Genomic DNA, 17831 nt, shown 5'->3' on the forward strand with positions numbered 1-17831 from the left:
ATTATTTTATTCTCTTTCATTGATTTTTCTTTTTATTATGTATCCCATACTCCTCCTACTTATTTTGGATTTAATTTCTCGTTTATTTTCCAGCATCTTAAAGTCAGAACTTAGATTATGAATGTTACATAGGTTAGAACTGTATTGTAGCTGGATTGGAACAGCTTTAAGCGTATCTCCAGTAGTACCTGGATACCTGGTTTGGACTGTCAAGGCTGTATACTAACTAACCAACTAACTAATCAACTATGATGTGCTGAGTAAAGTTCAGAACTTTCCTGTTGATACCCAGAATCAATTTGGTGCTGACTTTCATATGGTCTAACTGCTTTGTCAGCCTGGCTTGACTACATAACTAGAGAGGTATAAAAGACCCCTTTGTGAAAGTCTGTATTGAACTCTCCCAAAAGCAATATTCATCACAGACATTTTGACAGTTTAATCTAGAGATTAAACACCTCATGTTTTTTATTAAACACAGTTACACACTTCTTCTGTAAATGTTGCCACATCACATATGATCACTGGAGATATAGACTCTCATTCTTCTTTTGATTTTTGTTTTCTTCATTTTTACTGACAAAGGATTTTTAAAATATTTGCATACATTTCTTGCTTTGGAAAAAAAAAGAGGGCTTTACCATCTAACTTTTTGTAAATTTGTATGTCCTATAGATTTTCTGTCTCAAAATCATCTGTCAAATTTGAATATGCTAAAGTTTGATCCTAAAAATGTTTTAAATAATAAGTAATACTCTGAATAAATTTAGTAACTTTCCCCTAAATTTTATGACAAACTGATTTTCTACCTTGTAAAATATATCAATTCCAACGCTGAGCTGAGATTATTTTCCTCAGCAAATTATTATGTTAATAGTAAAATAAGTATGAGTGAATTAGGTTTCAAATATTGATGGATTTATTCATACTGCAAATATCAGCAGCACACAATATACCTCTGTAACAAACCTGCACATGTACCCTCTGATTTGAAAATAAAAATTGAAAAGTAAAATAAATCCAACATATTTGAAAATGTTAAAAATATTTTTATCCCAAGGTTATGGGCACTCTAAACTTTTACTAAAGTATACTTCTGTTTCTTTTGTAGATAAACATACTAAAGAAAGTTAAAAATGACAGACTCCACTATATTTCAGCTCCAAACCTTTTAGAGATACACTTCTCGCTTTTTGAATCTCATGAACAGCTAAGGCAATGAACACTCCTTCATTCTAATCTGAAAGAAGAAATAGGTGTTGTTCCAATGTTTACTTCAAGTATAGGCCTTTGAAGTCTTTACAGGTACTCTTCTAAGGACCTGACCTTAGGATCAAAAGATTAAAGGAAAAAATAAAGCAAAGAAGCTCTGTTTCCCCCATATTTTGTAGAAATGGCATTGCCTGTTTGAGGCCAAAATGTCTTATTTTTTCCTCTTTGCTTTTGTCTTTTTTTCCCTCAATTATTGTGTGTTCTATTCTGTACAGATCAACATATGAAATATTTATATGTGATTTTTCTTTTGTCAGGGACATGTTTTATGCTTGGGATACAAAAGTGTGTAAAACAGGATAGTCAATTTTATTCTTCAAGGGTAGTGTGTTTACCGTTTGGGAGGTTATATATAAATAGGGATAAACACATATTCTTAGAATAAGGCAAAACCAGGTTTGAATCTAATTTTTTTCTTAGACTTATTTACTTACTAATAAAATATCTATGATACGTTAAGCATTTACCGATTGGAGCATCATTTTTTTGTCATTTTAAGGGACAAAATAATCTTCTATTAAAAGATCATGCTAAATTTATATTATATTATATTATATATTATATTATATTATATTATATTATATTATATTATATTGAAAAGGTAGATAAATTTGTTGTGAAATGCCTGGCATATAATCAGTGGTCAGTAATTGTGTGTGTGTATATATTAATAGTATATATTATATAGTATATGGCATATAATTTGATTACCTCAGCAGAATAAGTTCAGTTAATATATTCACTGGGAGAATAATTTAAATGAAAATCAAGCCCTCTGCCTGAAAACATCTAAGGTAGGAGGTCACAGGTTCTCTATAAGCACATGATCTAGCTTCAGCACTCAAAAAAACTAGCATTGTCTTCAAGCAAATTCAAGTTATGGAGAAATAGGGCAGAAGTATATGCATATATGACATGGTGCAGACTGTCTGCCATATGAAGGAAGTAATGACGTCTTTCATATTCATAAATGTATATTTAAGGTTGGAACTCATTCTTGATAGCACTATTTTGAGCTAATCTGTAAAGTCAAGCTTGTACCATTCCTTTCAGCTTTCTCTAAATACTTTAAATTAAGTTTTTAAAGAGGGATGCATTTTAAATGCATTTTAAGACTATTATTTTTATTGTAGTGTAATTTACATACTATGAAAGATTTAAATCTTAAATGTAACATTTAATCAGATTTGATGACAGAATATCAAGACAGATTATCTTTCCATCACCATGCAGTGTTCCCATGGGCACTTTTCCAGTCAAGGCAGACAAGAGTCCTGTGAAAAAGAAACCCTTAAGATCTCATTTCTCTGTATTTGAGAGTTCTGGTTGCTCCACATATTCTAGAAATAGTGTTGTCAATTATTATTTTATTTTTTCTATTACAGTGGGTATCCAGTAGTATCTCATTTTGGTTTTATTTGCTTATCTATGATAACTTATGAGGTGAGTTCAGGTTACCGAGGTTCAGTTTATGGCGTCCACATTTCCATGAATTTTTTTATTTGTTTTATCTATTATTGAGAGAGGCATCTTAATGTCTTCAAACATGATTTGGAGATTTGTCTCTAGTTCCCTATAGTTTTGTTAAATCCATTTTCTATATGTGGGAACTTTGTTATAGAGTACATATACATTTGGCATTATGTTTTCTTCATTGTCAAACTATTCCTTGATTGCAGAACAGTGGGCTTTTTAGCTCTAATAATACTCTTTACCTTGAACTTTATTTTGTCTGTTGTTAGCAGGTCACACTAGCTTCCTGCGGTTTAGTGTTCATATTGTAATTTTCTTCCATCCTTTTATTTTCAACTTATTTGTACCTTACAAACACATAATTAATCTTGTTTTATATCTATTATTATGCTATCCCATTTAATTGGAATCTTTGATGTATTTATTTTAATTATTGATATGTTTGGATTTTTTATAATTTACTTCTTTCTCTAATTGACAAGTAAAAATTGTATATATTTATCATGTACAGCATGATGTTTTAAAATATGTGTACATGGTAAAATGGCTAAATTGAGCTAATTATGAGTTACCTCATCCTTAACATTTTTTGTAGTAAGAACACTTAAAATCTATTCTCTTACCATTTTAAGATTATATCACATTCTTATTAACAATAGTCATTTTATTGTATAATACATTTCTTGAATATTTTCTATCTACCTAAAATTTCATTTCGTTTGATCAACATTTTTCTAAATTTTCTCATGCTCCCCTTCCAACACTGGCCTCTAGTAACCATCATTTTAGTCTCTATCTCAATGAGTTAAAGTCTACTCTCTTGATGTTTAATTTATACACTTCTTATACACTCTTTTTCTTCATTTCCTAATTTTGTGTCTTATTTTCGATAAATTAATTATGTTGTATACCCTTTTATTTTTTTCATACATTTTTTTAACTACTATTTCTTCTTATTTTATTGGTTTCTTTGGTATTTACAAAATAAATTTATAACTATCACAGTCTACACCTAAAATTATCAAAATTCACAAATAATTTAAAACTTCATTATAAGGCATTTCCAATTTATGAACTTCATAACAATGAGGGGATTATCTGCTCATTCGTTATGTTCTTATTTCTCTAGGTTTTTCTTTTAGAAAAGCTGTAAATGTTTTTGTATTCTTTATACTTTAAGCCGCTAATGGTCTCTATAGAAAATATTGTCATTCTTTGGATTTCAGTTTACTGGGTTACCTTGTGACCTCAGTTCTCTCATAGGCTCAAAAAATCAAATTTTATAATTTATCTACTTTGATATTACTGCTAGATTGGAAGTAAAATTCTCTTGTTGCTTCTATATAAGTGGCATATACTAAAGATCTACTAAATTCCTCCAATTTTTTAAAATTAAAAAACAAATTTAAATTTTTTGCACTTATATTGTGGGTGAGGCATTGTGCTGAGGAAACAGATAAGGGAGTAAGACAGAGCCCTGTCCTAAAAAAATAAATGTATGTTCTCATGCGAAAGGCAGATGTGACTACAAATAACAGAAGAAGATTAGAATGGTATTGACTCTTCTCAAGGTCTTCTTTGAAGATTGACTTAGTGCTTTTAGAAAGAAATTACTGGTAATTGTTTTGCATGTAAAACACTTATATTGTACTTGTAATAGTTTGTGCTGCTTGAGAATGTATTTCAACATACATGATCTCACATAATTTACTCCACTCTTTTCCAAAAATAGCATCATTTGCTTACTTAGTGCTTTAATGTTTTCATAGTAAGTCCCTATATAGTACCTCAATTGACTCTCCAAAAACTTTGTGAAGTTACGTTCAAAGTAACTTGGCAGAATAAATAAAAGAGAAGATTTTTTAAATAGGAGAGGGATGGATAAAATTTGATATATATCGTTTTTGAGATGGCATAGTGACATTAGGTATATGTCAGTATGAGAAAAGCATGCTGTGCTTTACAATCTAAGTGCCTTAAAATTTTGGGAAACAGGCCAACCATTCTAGGGTAGAAAAAAACTTTAGTTGAAGAGTAGAATTCTTTTCAAAGTGTCTCAATCGTTGCCTACATTAAAACTGTTCTGGATAAAGGTAGCTTGTGTTAAAAGAAAAACTTCAGCCAAATTAAATTTACAAGCATTTTATTGAGCAAAGAACGATTTGCAAATCAGGCAACCTCCCAAGCCAGAGTAGGCTCAGAGACTCCAGTGCAGTCACATGGTGGAAGAGAACTTATGGACAGAAAAAGGAAAGTGACTTATAGAAAGTGAAAGTGAGATCCAGAAACAGCCAGATAGGTTACAGCTTGGCATTTGTCTTAATTGAACACAGTCAACACTTGGCCACATTTGATTGGCCAAAACTCAGTGATTGGCACAAGAGTAGATTACAGTCTGTTTACACTTCAATTTATGCTATAGTTTATGATGTACAGAGAAACATTTAGGCCAAACTTAAAATATATAAGGAGGCAGCTTTAGGCTAAACTTGATTTAATGACTCCCTCCTTTTTGTCATCCTGTCAATTTGGAGAGATTTTCCAAAACCTTAGTCATTGATGGCACTATCACCATCGTAAATATATTTATTTGCTCTTGAATATCATAAAATTCATAAGGAACCAAAAAAAGCTTGAATCCCCAAAACAATCCTAAGCAAAAAAAACAAAGCCTGAGGCATTTTACTACCCAACTTTAAACTATACGACAAGGCTATTGCAACCAAAACAGCATGGTACTGGTACAAAAATGTACACATAGACTAATGGACCAGGATAGAGACCCAGAAATAAAGCCACATGCCTACAATCACCTGATTTCTGACTAAAAGATTACCAAACAGTATGGGGAAGGACTACCTAGTCAATAATTGGTGATGGGATAAGTGGCTAGCAATATGCAGAAGATTAATATTGGGCCCCTTTCTTTCACCTTATACAAAAATTCACTCAAGATGGATTTAACATTTAAATGTAAAACCTAAAACAATAAAAATCCCTGGGATAAAACCAAGTAAATGTCATTCTAAATTTGACCATGGCAAATAATTTATGACTAAGTCCACCAAATCAATTGCAAAACAAAAATAGACAAGTAGGACCTAATTAAATTCAAGAGCTTCTGGACAACAAAGAAAAAAAAACTATTAACAGAAAACCTACAGAATGGAAGAAAATGTCCACAAACTAATCATCTGACAAAGATCTAATATCCAGGACCTTTAAGAAATTTTAAGTATTCATGAAACAAAAACGACCCTATTAAAAATAGGGAAAAGAACATAAACAGAACTTTTTCAAAGAAAGACATACATGTAGCCAACAAATACATTTAAAAATACCCATCATTACTAATCATTAGAGAAATGCAAATCAAAACAATACTGAGATACCATATCACACCAGTCAGAATGACTATTAATAAAAAGTCAAAAACCAACAGATGGTGGCAAAGTTGTGAAGAAACGGGAACCTTTATACATTGCTAGTGTTAGTGTAAATTAGTTCATCCACCATAGAAAGCAGTGCAGAAATTTCTCCAAGTACTTAAAACTGCCATTTGATTCAGCAATCTCACTACTGGATATATACCCAAAGGAAAATAAATTGTTTTACCAAAAAGATATATGCACACTCATGTTCATTGCAGTACTGTTCACAATAGCAAAGACATAGATTCAGCCAAGATGCCCAAACTGTGGAATGGATAAAGAAAATATGGTACATAGACACCGTGAAATACTACATAGCCTTAAAAAAAGAATAAAATTGTGTCCTTTACAGCAACATGAATGCAGCTGGAGGCCATTATCCCAAGCAAACTAACAGAGAAACAGAGAACCAAATATCACATGATCTCACTTAGAAGTGGGAGCTAAACATTGAATACACATGGAAACAAAGATGAGAATAATAGACACAGGGACTGCTTGAGAGGGTAGAGTGGGAGAAGAAGCTGTGTTGGAAGGCAATCTATTGGGTACTATGTTCACTATCTGGGTGACTGGATCACTGGTACACCAAGCTTCAGCAATGCACAATTTATCCATGTAATAAACCTGCACCTGTACCCAAGGAAATTAGAAGTAGAAGAAAAAAAACACATTGTATATTTAAAAAAAAACTCTAAGAAGTGCTATAAAAGATGATGATGATGATGATTATTATTATTATTACTGAGACGGAATCTCACTCTGTCACCAGGTTGGAGTGCAATGGCGCGATCTCGGCTCATTGCAGCCTCTGCCTCCTGGGTTCAAGCAATTCTCCTGCTTCAGCCTGTTGAGTAGCTGGGATTACAGGTGTCCGCCACCATGTCCGGCTAATTTTTTTGTATTTTTACTAGAGACAGGGTTTCACCATGTTGTCTAGGCTGGTCTCAAACTCCTGAACTTAGGCAATATACCCGTCTCAGCCTCCCAAAGTGCTAGGATTACAGGCGTGAGCCACCGCGCCTGGTCTATAAGATTATTTAATAAAAATGCCATGTTATGTACCAGAGGTGGATGGAGAAACTCCTTGAGGACACTCAATGTTAAATGATGGCACCATTAACAACTGCTTGGACTTTAAATCACATGTATATCAACATATAATAATTTCATATTTTCTCTCTCTCTCTCTCTGTCTCTCTCTGTCTGTCTCTCCTTGTCTACCTTCTGCATATACACATTCACATTCAATAATAGCAGAAGAGTAATATCTAACTTTCTATAAAAGTTCTGGTGATTGCACTTTTTAATATAAATTAGCATTTCTTTGGCGGCATATAGCTACATTTCTCTAACTATAGAAAATAGAAATATATTCATCAATTACAAATATTTTACTATGCTTTAAATTATTGCTTTACATGTTGTCTTACAATGCTTTAAACTAAAAAATAATCATCAGCATGATTGTTCTCATAGTTCACAAACTACAGATTCTAAAGACTATTATCCTATCTACATAATACATTATTAGTAATTTCAAGCACTCATCAATCTACTTAATATTCTCTATTACTTTTTTCCCACCTGAACATAGCAAAATCCATTAAATTTTTCTTCTAGAATCAGCAACTCTGAGCTTTTCATCTAAATATTTTGCATGAGATTGTGTATTTAAATAATTCAACACTCATGTTTTGTCTTATTTCACAGAGAAATTTTTAACAACAATTAATATAATATTTATTTATTTCTCTTTATAATGACTATTCTGTGAGACTAAGTTTTTCAATGAATAGTGAAAACCTGCATGATAATAAAGCCATGTAAACTAAATTAACCTTGATGATCGTCATCAGAAAAAATTGACTTCTAATGGAGTAATATAATGTTGTTCCTTAAGCCCTTCCTATTTAATTTTTATCTCAGTAATTTAGAATAATATGTGAATTAAACTTATACATTCTTTGTTATTGTGAACACTAGGAAGCCCTCTATCTATAATAATCCTTTAATACTATTTTTTGGTGAAGACTCCAATAATCTACTAAAGTTTTTATTCATTTACAGTCATTTAGGCTATCTAAATTGTATTTTCATCAATCTTACCCTTAAGCATTTAAATCAATATTATTAGAAATTCAAACTATTATACATTTAGTAAATATTGTAAGGGCAAGATTGTTTTAACGCACATTTTGTTGTGCCTATCAGGATGTAGGTAAGCTCAAAAGTATGTGGACAATGCTATGGTATATTGCTTTAGGCAATAAGTCCCACACATTAGAGATGAATTTCAAAAAAGATTTCTTCATGACAGTTCTGTGCACAGATATGCTAATTACATAAGTAGATACATTTTACCTCAAAAATATCTTATCTGAATTATACAAAATTCTCATCACATCTGAAAAAGCTATGAGATTTAGAACCAATATTCTACTCATAAAAAAATCTACTATCATTTGAATGTGAATGTGTCAATAGAATTTCATGTGTTGGAATCATAATTCCCAAATTTATATGTTGATTAGAGGTAGGGCTTTTGGAAGTGATATGGTTTAGATTTGTGTCCTCACTCAAATCTCATGTCCAGTTGTAATCCTCAGTGTTAGAGGAGGGGCCTGGTGGAAGGTGATTGGATCATGGGGGTAGATTTCTCCCTTGCTGTTCTCATTATAGTGAGTGAGTTCTCACAACACCTGGTTGTTTAAAAGTGTACGGCACTCTTCCCTTCTCTCTCTACCTCCTGCCCTGGCCATTTAAGACATGCCTGCTTTCCCCTTTGACTTCCGCCATAATTGTAAGTTTCCTGAGACCTCCGCAGCCATGTTTCCTTTACAATCCGTGGAATTGTGAGCCAATTAAACCTTTTTTCTTTATAAATTATATAGTTTCAGGCATTTATTCACAGCAGTGTAATAATGAACTAACATAGAAAAATGTACTGCATAAGCTCATATGTGGAATCTAAAAAATATGTAACTCTTAGAGGCAGAGTGGAATGGCACTTACCAGTGGTATAGGGGGATGTTGATCAAAGGATAGGTTTCAGTTACTCAAGATGATTAAGTTCTTAAATATTATATAGTGTGGTGATTATATTAAATAATAATACATTTTATACTTGAAAATTGCTAACGGAGAATAACTTTCAAATTCTCCCCAGAAAAATTGATAAGCTTTGACATGATAGGTGAATTACCTTGCTTTTGAATATTTCATAATGTTTAAATGTATGAAAACATGCTATATACCTTAAATATATAAAATTTTTGTTTTATATACATGCCTTAATAAACTGGAAAAAGAAACTAAGACTATGGTTTGAGAGCTGGTTGTAAAAATAGCACTAATGAGATCTTAACAATTGGATTCATCCCTATTTCCATATAATTTCTAGAGAAGAGGAAACACATCATAGCCGGTGTTTGATGATAACATTGCTCCCTCTCAGTTCTATGGCATTAGAATCTTTGGAGCTGCTTTTTGAGAAGATGAAAACTGTTCAGACTTGCCATCCTCCACACCCTGTTAACTTTGTCATTTTGAGAAGTGTTAACAAAATAAGATTAATTTTGTTTACTTCCTGCTTTTGCAGAAAAATCAGCATTTCTAGAAATCTGTCCTATCACACAATTTCCTCAATGATCTTATTTCAGTTTAATTTAAAAATACTGATGATTGAATATATAACGGATACCTAAGATGAAGCAAAGAATATAAGCAAACACCAGCAATAATACACAAAGAACACACACACACACACACACACACACGACTCCTTTTAGATATAATACTTTAAGTTTTAGATATAAGTATTTCACAATAATTTGCATTGCTATGGAATTGGGGCAGTAAAAATATGTTATACTTTCAATGCATAATTAATACAAGATAGTAAGAGTTATATCCCTTTCACAGACAGGTAAGCCACATAAAGTATTAAAAGGGAAGGTTCAGAATATTTGGACTACTGTAGTTAATTTGAATTCCGGCTCTCAATTTCAACAACTGTCTACACTATATCTAAATCTGGCTAAGACACATATGTAAAGGCTGGATGATTAATAGTAAAATAATACAATCTGCTCCTGTGCATAAAGTTTGTGTGATAAAGGATGGCCTGTAGGATTTTTTCATGATTAAATTTTATGTGAATACTGGAATTCTCAAAGTAATGTTGTCCTCATAATATCTTGAAAAGGGATTTTATCCATTTTAGAGAAAGTTTATCCACTTCAAAGGGTCATTTTGTATTTCCAGACAATATTGTTCCAAGAAATATTTGATAACGGGGTTTCTCTTGGTAAGTATTTAAAGATATTACTGATGTTTTTTGAAAGTTTTTTTATATACTGACATTTTTGTTAGTTATTAGATATATTTGTGTATTATTTTCTTTCACTTATCAGTTGTAGAGTAGACACAGTTGATCCCCTTAGAGATACATAAATATGTCAAAATATCCCCTTTAGAATGAAGTTCCACTACTGGTTCTTCATTTTATGTAGTATACTAATATATATTTTCTAAGCGCTGTTCATTTAAGTGAGAGGTCGTTAGTTAGAAGCATGCAGTAGTGAAGCCAGGCTTGGGGGATTGTTGGAGAAGAGAAATGTCACTATCAGTTTGGTATTTATTCTTTGAATTGCTTTTCCGGGCCCCCGACATGCTCATTCCGAATCTCCAGGTATGTGGATATAATAAAGAAGCAAAACATCATTATCTTCAAAAGGCATCGGCAAACTTTCTTTTTCAAAGTCCAGATAGTAAATATTTCAGGATTGTGGTCCATATAGTATCTTTCAATTACTCTACTCTGCGACTATAACACAAAGGTATTTGTAGTTGGCACACAGATGAATGAGCAATTTGGGCTGTGTTTCTTGAACCATGTCTTACTTATCTTCCCTATCCTCAGCTGGCAGTATCTGATATGTGATTTGTGTTTAATCAACATTTATTGGATTAAATTGGATGCAATGGAATTGCATTGAAGTGAAATACAAAATGTTTCATGTAAAAATAATCTACTTAAATAACTTTATTTTTCAAATATAGAAATGAAAGCCTAAATAAGTGAATTACTTGTATTCACATATTGTGTGAAAGAAACTATTATAATTTGCAACAAAAATGTTTTATTTCATCCCAGTATATTTGAGTTATCAGAAAACTATCTCAAGATATTACTGGACAAATAATGTAATTTCCTGAAAGGACTTGAACTGTTTGTTAAATGATGCTTCCTTTTTTTTTTTTTTTTTTTTTTTTTTGACGTTAGAGTTGACCCTTGAACAACCTGAAAGTTAGAGGTCCAGAAGATTAAACAGTCAAAGATCCACATATAATTTTTGATTCCCCAAAACTTAACTATTAATAGCCTATTGTTGACTGGAAGCCCTACTGATAACACGGTAAATTAACACATACTTTGTTTGTTATATGTATTCCATACTGCATCCTTACAATAAAGTAAGCTAGAGATCAGAAAATATTATTCAGATAATCGTAAGAAAGAGAAAATACATTTACTATTCATTAAGTGGAAGTGAACCATCATAAATGTCATTACCTTCATTGTCTTCACATTGAATAAGCTGAGGAGAATGAGGGAGAGGAGGGGTTGGTTGCTTTCTCAGAGTTGGCAGGAGCAGAACAGGTGGAGGAGCAGGTTGCATGGGAGGCAAGAGAGGCAGGTGCATTCCATGCAACTTGTATTGAAAAAAATCCATATATGAGCAGACCCAGGGAGCTCAAATTTGTGTTGTTCAAGGGTCAACTGTGTATCTATGTAATTCTCATTGTACGTGAGAACACCATGTACTGAGGAAAGCAGATTTGAAATTAAATGTAAAGGAATAAACCTAATTGAAAAGGCATGGTGAATGAAATGCTAAAATTTACTATTTCAATATAAAGTTTAATAATTATTCTAAAATACACAAATTTTAGGAAACTATGAAATATGTGTGTATACATTCAATTAATTCATCCATTTATTTGTTGGTGTCCATTAAGCAAATCTATTTGTGTCTATTATGTTTGATGTCGTATTTCAAGCATCACAGTTATAATTGTGGGTAAAAGAGGGGGAGGCCTTTGTCCTCACAAAATTAAGAGTTTATTGCTAAAAAAAAATACAAAGTTACTATTTGGTTGCTTATTATGCGCCAATTTGAGAAGAATTTGAAAGCTGCCTTTTTATTTGTACTGATAACATAATGAGTTTTATAATAATATTGAACATTAAATAATTTAAAGCATAGAATACAGAGCATGGGCATGCACACATATAACTTGGTGCTTTATAAAATGATTATTATCAGGATTTGATATATAGGGTTCCATGCATAACATGTTGACGTTTTAATATAAACTATCATGCATACTATTTTATTTGCTTTTAAGTTTATAAAATCAAGTATTTGAAGCATGAAAAATAAAATAGAAAATATTTCTGTTTATTTCTACAACTATCAATCTTTCTGTTACCTTACTGCTTTGATAGAAGTAAACAAAATGATTTATGTTTTCGTGTTTATTTTGTATAATCTCAAGATGCATATTTACCAATTTCCTTTTTGAAATTTATTGTAATGATTCAGTGGTATCTTGTCTACTGAGAGTTTGACCCCTAATTTCACATCATCTGCAAAACGTAGCTGCAGAACTTGGGTTTTTCATTAAGAAACTGGAGAAATTAAGTCCTTTGTTGAAACATTTGTATAATGTTTGCTATTGGTCTATATATTTCTTGGCATGGCAACTGACACATAGTGACTGAAAAATAAATTTATTTGGACTTGTCCTTATGTTATTAAAAACAGAATTTAACACATAATGATTTGCTAATTAAATGGGATCATTTATGCCCACACTCGCAGAGCACCCTAAGTACTGAATAAGTGAAATTTCCCTTGTTTGTTTATTCATAAAATCTCTATGTAATGTATTATGCTGCATTTGAGTCTTCCTCAGTGTTTAACAATTTATTTCTAGCTATTTTTCTAATATTTTAATGAAGTTTTGTGTTTAATGCATTTACCAGATACAATAAGAGCTTTTCCCTTCAAAATAGATCCTTCCATTCCTCACCTTTCCTATTGATATTATTTCTGGTTGTGTAGTTTCTCAAACACTGTTTAATTTCCACACAATTTTTTTGGATCAGACCAACTTCTAAAAAGGAAGCTCAGCTTCTCATAAGGAAGCTCATGACTATAGAAAAATTCAATCTATACACACAATTAGGAGTTTTAAATTATCCAATCATGTGAGTTTTCAGAATTTGACTACCTTAATTTTGAATTAAACATTGAAAATATTTCACAACTTGACACGTAATAGGTTTAAATCCAGTGAACTTTATTATACTCCCTGAGAGTTATACAATATTTTATTACAGAGAAATATAATTTAATTATTTTATTTTATCTTGTATACTACATACATGATACATATTAAACAAATTTTCATTTAATCAAATATTAATTTTTTATTCATACCACATATTATGACTTTGTGGAACGTAAAAGATAAGTATGCCCCATAAAGAGTTCCACAGTTTTACAACAATGCATGGATTTCAACATACAATAAAACAGTTATAGCGAAGTAATTTTTGGCAGCTATATAGTGACTAGCTCTGTGCCATCTATCTATCCATTCTTTTTTTTTTTTTTTTGCATGTAATTTTTCCTTTTTTTACTTTTTATTTTATTTATTTTTATTATACTTTAAGTTCTAGGGTACATGTGCACAACGTGCAGGTTTGTTACATATGTATACATGTGCCATGTCGGTGTGCTGCACCCATTAACTCGTCATTTACATAAGATTTACATTAGGTATATCGCCTAATGCTATCCCTCCCCTCTCCCCCCACCCCACAACAGGCCCCGGTGTGTGATGTTCCCCTTCCTGTGTCCAAGTGTTCTCATTGTTCAATTCCCACCTATGAGTGAGAACATGCAGTGTTTGGTTTTCCGTTCTTGCAATAGTTTGCTGAGAATGATGGTTTCCAGCTGCACCCATGTTCCTACAAAGGACATGAACTCATCCTTTTTTTCCATTCTTTAAAGGATCTGGGTTTTTTTAGTGGTCCCATAGAAGATTGGACTGACCTTTACACAAATTTTGTTTGATGTTGAGATGGACACATGACAAGATGTTATAAAAAGATGTGTTACTCACATATTGAAGCTTTTTGATAGTAGAGAAGACTCCTATGTTAGTGAAAAAATGACTTCAACAAAGGAAAGAGCAAGTGGCTTGTGTGTGTGTGTGTGTGTGTGTGTGTGTGTGTGTGTGTGTGTGTGTATAATAGGTGGTGGGGCCTGAGTCAGAGTTCCCACACACTGGTTGGGTTTGTCTTGCTTGAATGTCCTTGTTGGTTTCAAGAGATTGAGTTTCTGGCTTTTCTTAACAACTTGTCCAGATGTGAGACAAAAGATAAATAGCAGGATATAAAATTTATCAGGAATCAAACATCCAATATTAAGTTACATTATTTTCTACCCTTGATGTTTAAATTTAACTTACTTAAGTAAAGCATTGAAGCACACAACTTGAAACCAGCAAGAAAGGTTAATGTTCTGTTGAATGCCATGTAATGGAGCCAATCATTTGGCATTTTGTGAAGGAGAATGTGTGTCTTGGTCACTATAAATGATGTCGTGAACTTTGAAGAGCATAAAGATTTGTTGTCAATGACTTGTGTTGTGACTTTAGAATGTGCAGAGATATGTGTGGCTTTAATTTATATTTTTGGCTATCTGTTAGGGCAAGAAATTACCAGAGTTCTTTACCCTAAAGGAGCAACTTGAATAAAGAATTGTTGTCATTGGCTGGACCAGAACTCAGGCTATTAGCAATGGCCCAAGAGTCTATAAAATCTGAAGATGGAGTCTATTGTTGGTCAGGGAATTCTCTAACACTAAGGCGACTGCCTGAAATTTAGCCAATATTTCTGACCCTTGGGTATTACACTTAATGATAGATATCCTGGTTAGGAAATGGAAGGCAGCAGCTCTCCAATGGCTTTCATCATGCATGATGATATCATTGTCATCCATACAGTATGCAGGACTCCAGTTTCTGTCCACTTAGTTTTCCCAAGTTGTTCTCCAGTTGTTCTCCACGTAGCCTTCTATTGTTTCATTGCATCTAGCAAGGGAAGCAATTTCTAATTCTAGGTGGGATGAAGATGCCAGAGGTCCTAGATTCTAGTCTATCATTTAAAGTACCACTTTCTCTTCCATAGCACATGAAAATCTTTCATGCTTAGGCATATTATGGGTTTAAATTCAGAAAGCTTTTTCTTTTTTTGAATCTGCCTCAGTTGCTGCCTCCATGACTCAGTCACAATGGGCAGCCAGGTATGGAAACTCATAGTGTCAAGGCATGTAATAACATCCATTCCCAGAAGAACCCAGCATGCAGCTATCAGATAGTGCTCTAATGGTATGTAGTGCGGGGCCAAGAAGGTCAGTTTTTGTATCAGAAGTCCATTGTTGGACCAGAGATTCCAGCAGACATGAGAGGAGATCACTAAAGCCTCTATAAGGAAAAACTCTGAGGGACAGAGGAAGTCTAACAGGAATGTCTGTTGTACTGCAATTTGTACAGATTCTAGAGTTTTCTTTTTAGTAGCAGTCTCATTCTAAAATGACTGAGTTAGAAATATTAGCATAAATAGGCTTAATTGTAATTTCTAAATAGGGACTAGGTAGTTTCCAGAAAGCAAATGACTTACATAATATTGGGCTTGTTTAAATGTTGTGAGTTCTAAGGGGGTGAAAAATTATTTCTCACATATTTCTTAAAAGTAGCAAGAAATAATTTAACCAAATAAAGCCTAGAAATGTTTGTTGAGGTGGCAGGACCATTTACTTTGGGTCAATGGTTCATCAGGTTTTTTTGTTTTGTGTGTGTGTGAGGGAGAGAGAGCTCCTTTTTGAGTATTTTTATGTCCTGAAAAAGTGCATAAAATGCATCATTTATTTATAAGAGTCTTCCTTCATAAATTTCCAAATCTGTATCATTATAGTTACAGGCCTTTCCAGTGGCAAATGTTGCTTTATTGGGCTCATGAATTGAGTATAAATTAGCTCCCTGGCATGTTTATGAGCCATGACACTCAATGAAACCCAGCACATTTGTTGTTGTTGTATGTTTTATAGTTATCAAATAGGGTGATTATGTCCTCTGGCCCTTTAAGAGTGGTGGAGTAAAACTTTTGGAGGTCGCTTTTCATAAGAGTCTATCTCATGGGTGAGCTATGGGTGTTTTACCCTATAACTCTAATAGAGAGGTTCCTTTTTGGTGGAAGTGGTACCGAAGGCAGCAAAGGCTTTTTATAGCCTGCCAGTGAGCCTTCTGGTTTTAGGAGTGTAGAATTCAGCAAGCCAGATAGCAACTTCTCTTTCAAATCTAAGTGACCACCCAAGGGTTCATACTGCATAGGATATATTCTTTTCCCGGAGCACTTAATAGTATTGGCCAGACATTTGGCTGAAACACACTACTAGTGGTCACAGGGCAAGAGTCCTTCCCATGACTTATGCTAAAATTAGTAACTACATCTTATGCTAAAATTGAGGAGCACAATAAAATCTAATACACATGATAGGTCCATACAAATACACATGACTCAGAGCCACTATAAAGAAGGCCCTAATATCATATCACTGTGCCTAAATGTCAATCAAAATTTCCCACTTAGCTAAATCTATAACAGAATCTTGGTCAAGCTGAGCAAATTCAGCAAACAGTAGCATAATTCAAAGTTCATGCTTGTGAATGGGCAATAGCAGAGCTAAAAAACACATAATAGCTACAGGAATCAGCCCAAAATGCATGCACAGTGGCAGGTAGCAGTGCCACATTGTAAGTCAAAGCAACAGAAGAAACACCACTGGTGGTGGTCATTGCCTAAGACACCCTGCTCATTGTGCCAATTGCTTTGTGGTTTTCTCATGGAGAAATAGGGAGATTGTGGGCCCTGAAAGATGTCTCAGTCAAAAATTAAAAATGGAGTAAGATTTTATTTACAGTTACCTAATATTTTAAAATGATTCATACAGCTGCATGCTGGAAAGAGTTTTACTTTTATGTCTAATTGTATATATGGATGAACATAATTAAAAACCAATACCTATACCTGCAAATTATTCTTGCCATGTTCTATGATCTGAATGTCGATTTATCTCTAAAATTCATGTTGGAACATAGTACCTGATATACTTTGCATTTGTGTCCCCACCCAAATCTCATGTCAAATAGAAATCTTCAGTGTTGGGAGAGGGGCCTGGTTGAAGACAATTGGGTCACATGGCCAGATTTCCCCATTACTGTTCTCATAATAGTGAGTGAGTTCTCATGAGATCTGGTTGTTCAAAAATGTGTAGCACCTCCCCTTTCCTTTTCTTCCTCCTGCTCCACCCATGTAGGATGTGTCTGCTTCCCCTTTACCTTCTGCCATGAATGGAAATTTCCTGAGGTCTCCCCAACCATGTCTTCTATACAGCCTGTGGAACTGTAAGTCAATTAAACTTCTTTTATTTACAAATTACCCAGTCTTGGGTATTTCTTTATAGCTGTGCAAGAACAGACTAATTCAACCCCCAATGTAATATGATTAAAAACATA

General features: G+C 33.1%; 1 long non-coding RNA gene across 1 annotated transcript in view; it reads left to right on the forward strand.

The window, feature by feature from the left end:
• The window catches only part of LOC135967559 (uncharacterized), an 816926-nt gene that overhangs the window by 6121 nt on the left and 792974 nt on the right, over positions 1–17831 (forward strand). The gene's annotated exons all lie outside the window — the stretch shown is intronic.

Source organism: Macaca fascicularis, chromosome 15, assembly GCF_037993035.2.
Source record: "Macaca fascicularis isolate 582-1 chromosome 15, T2T-MFA8v1.1".
In the NCBI taxonomy this organism is placed as follows: Eukaryota; Metazoa; Chordata; class Mammalia; order Primates; family Cercopithecidae; genus Macaca; species Macaca fascicularis.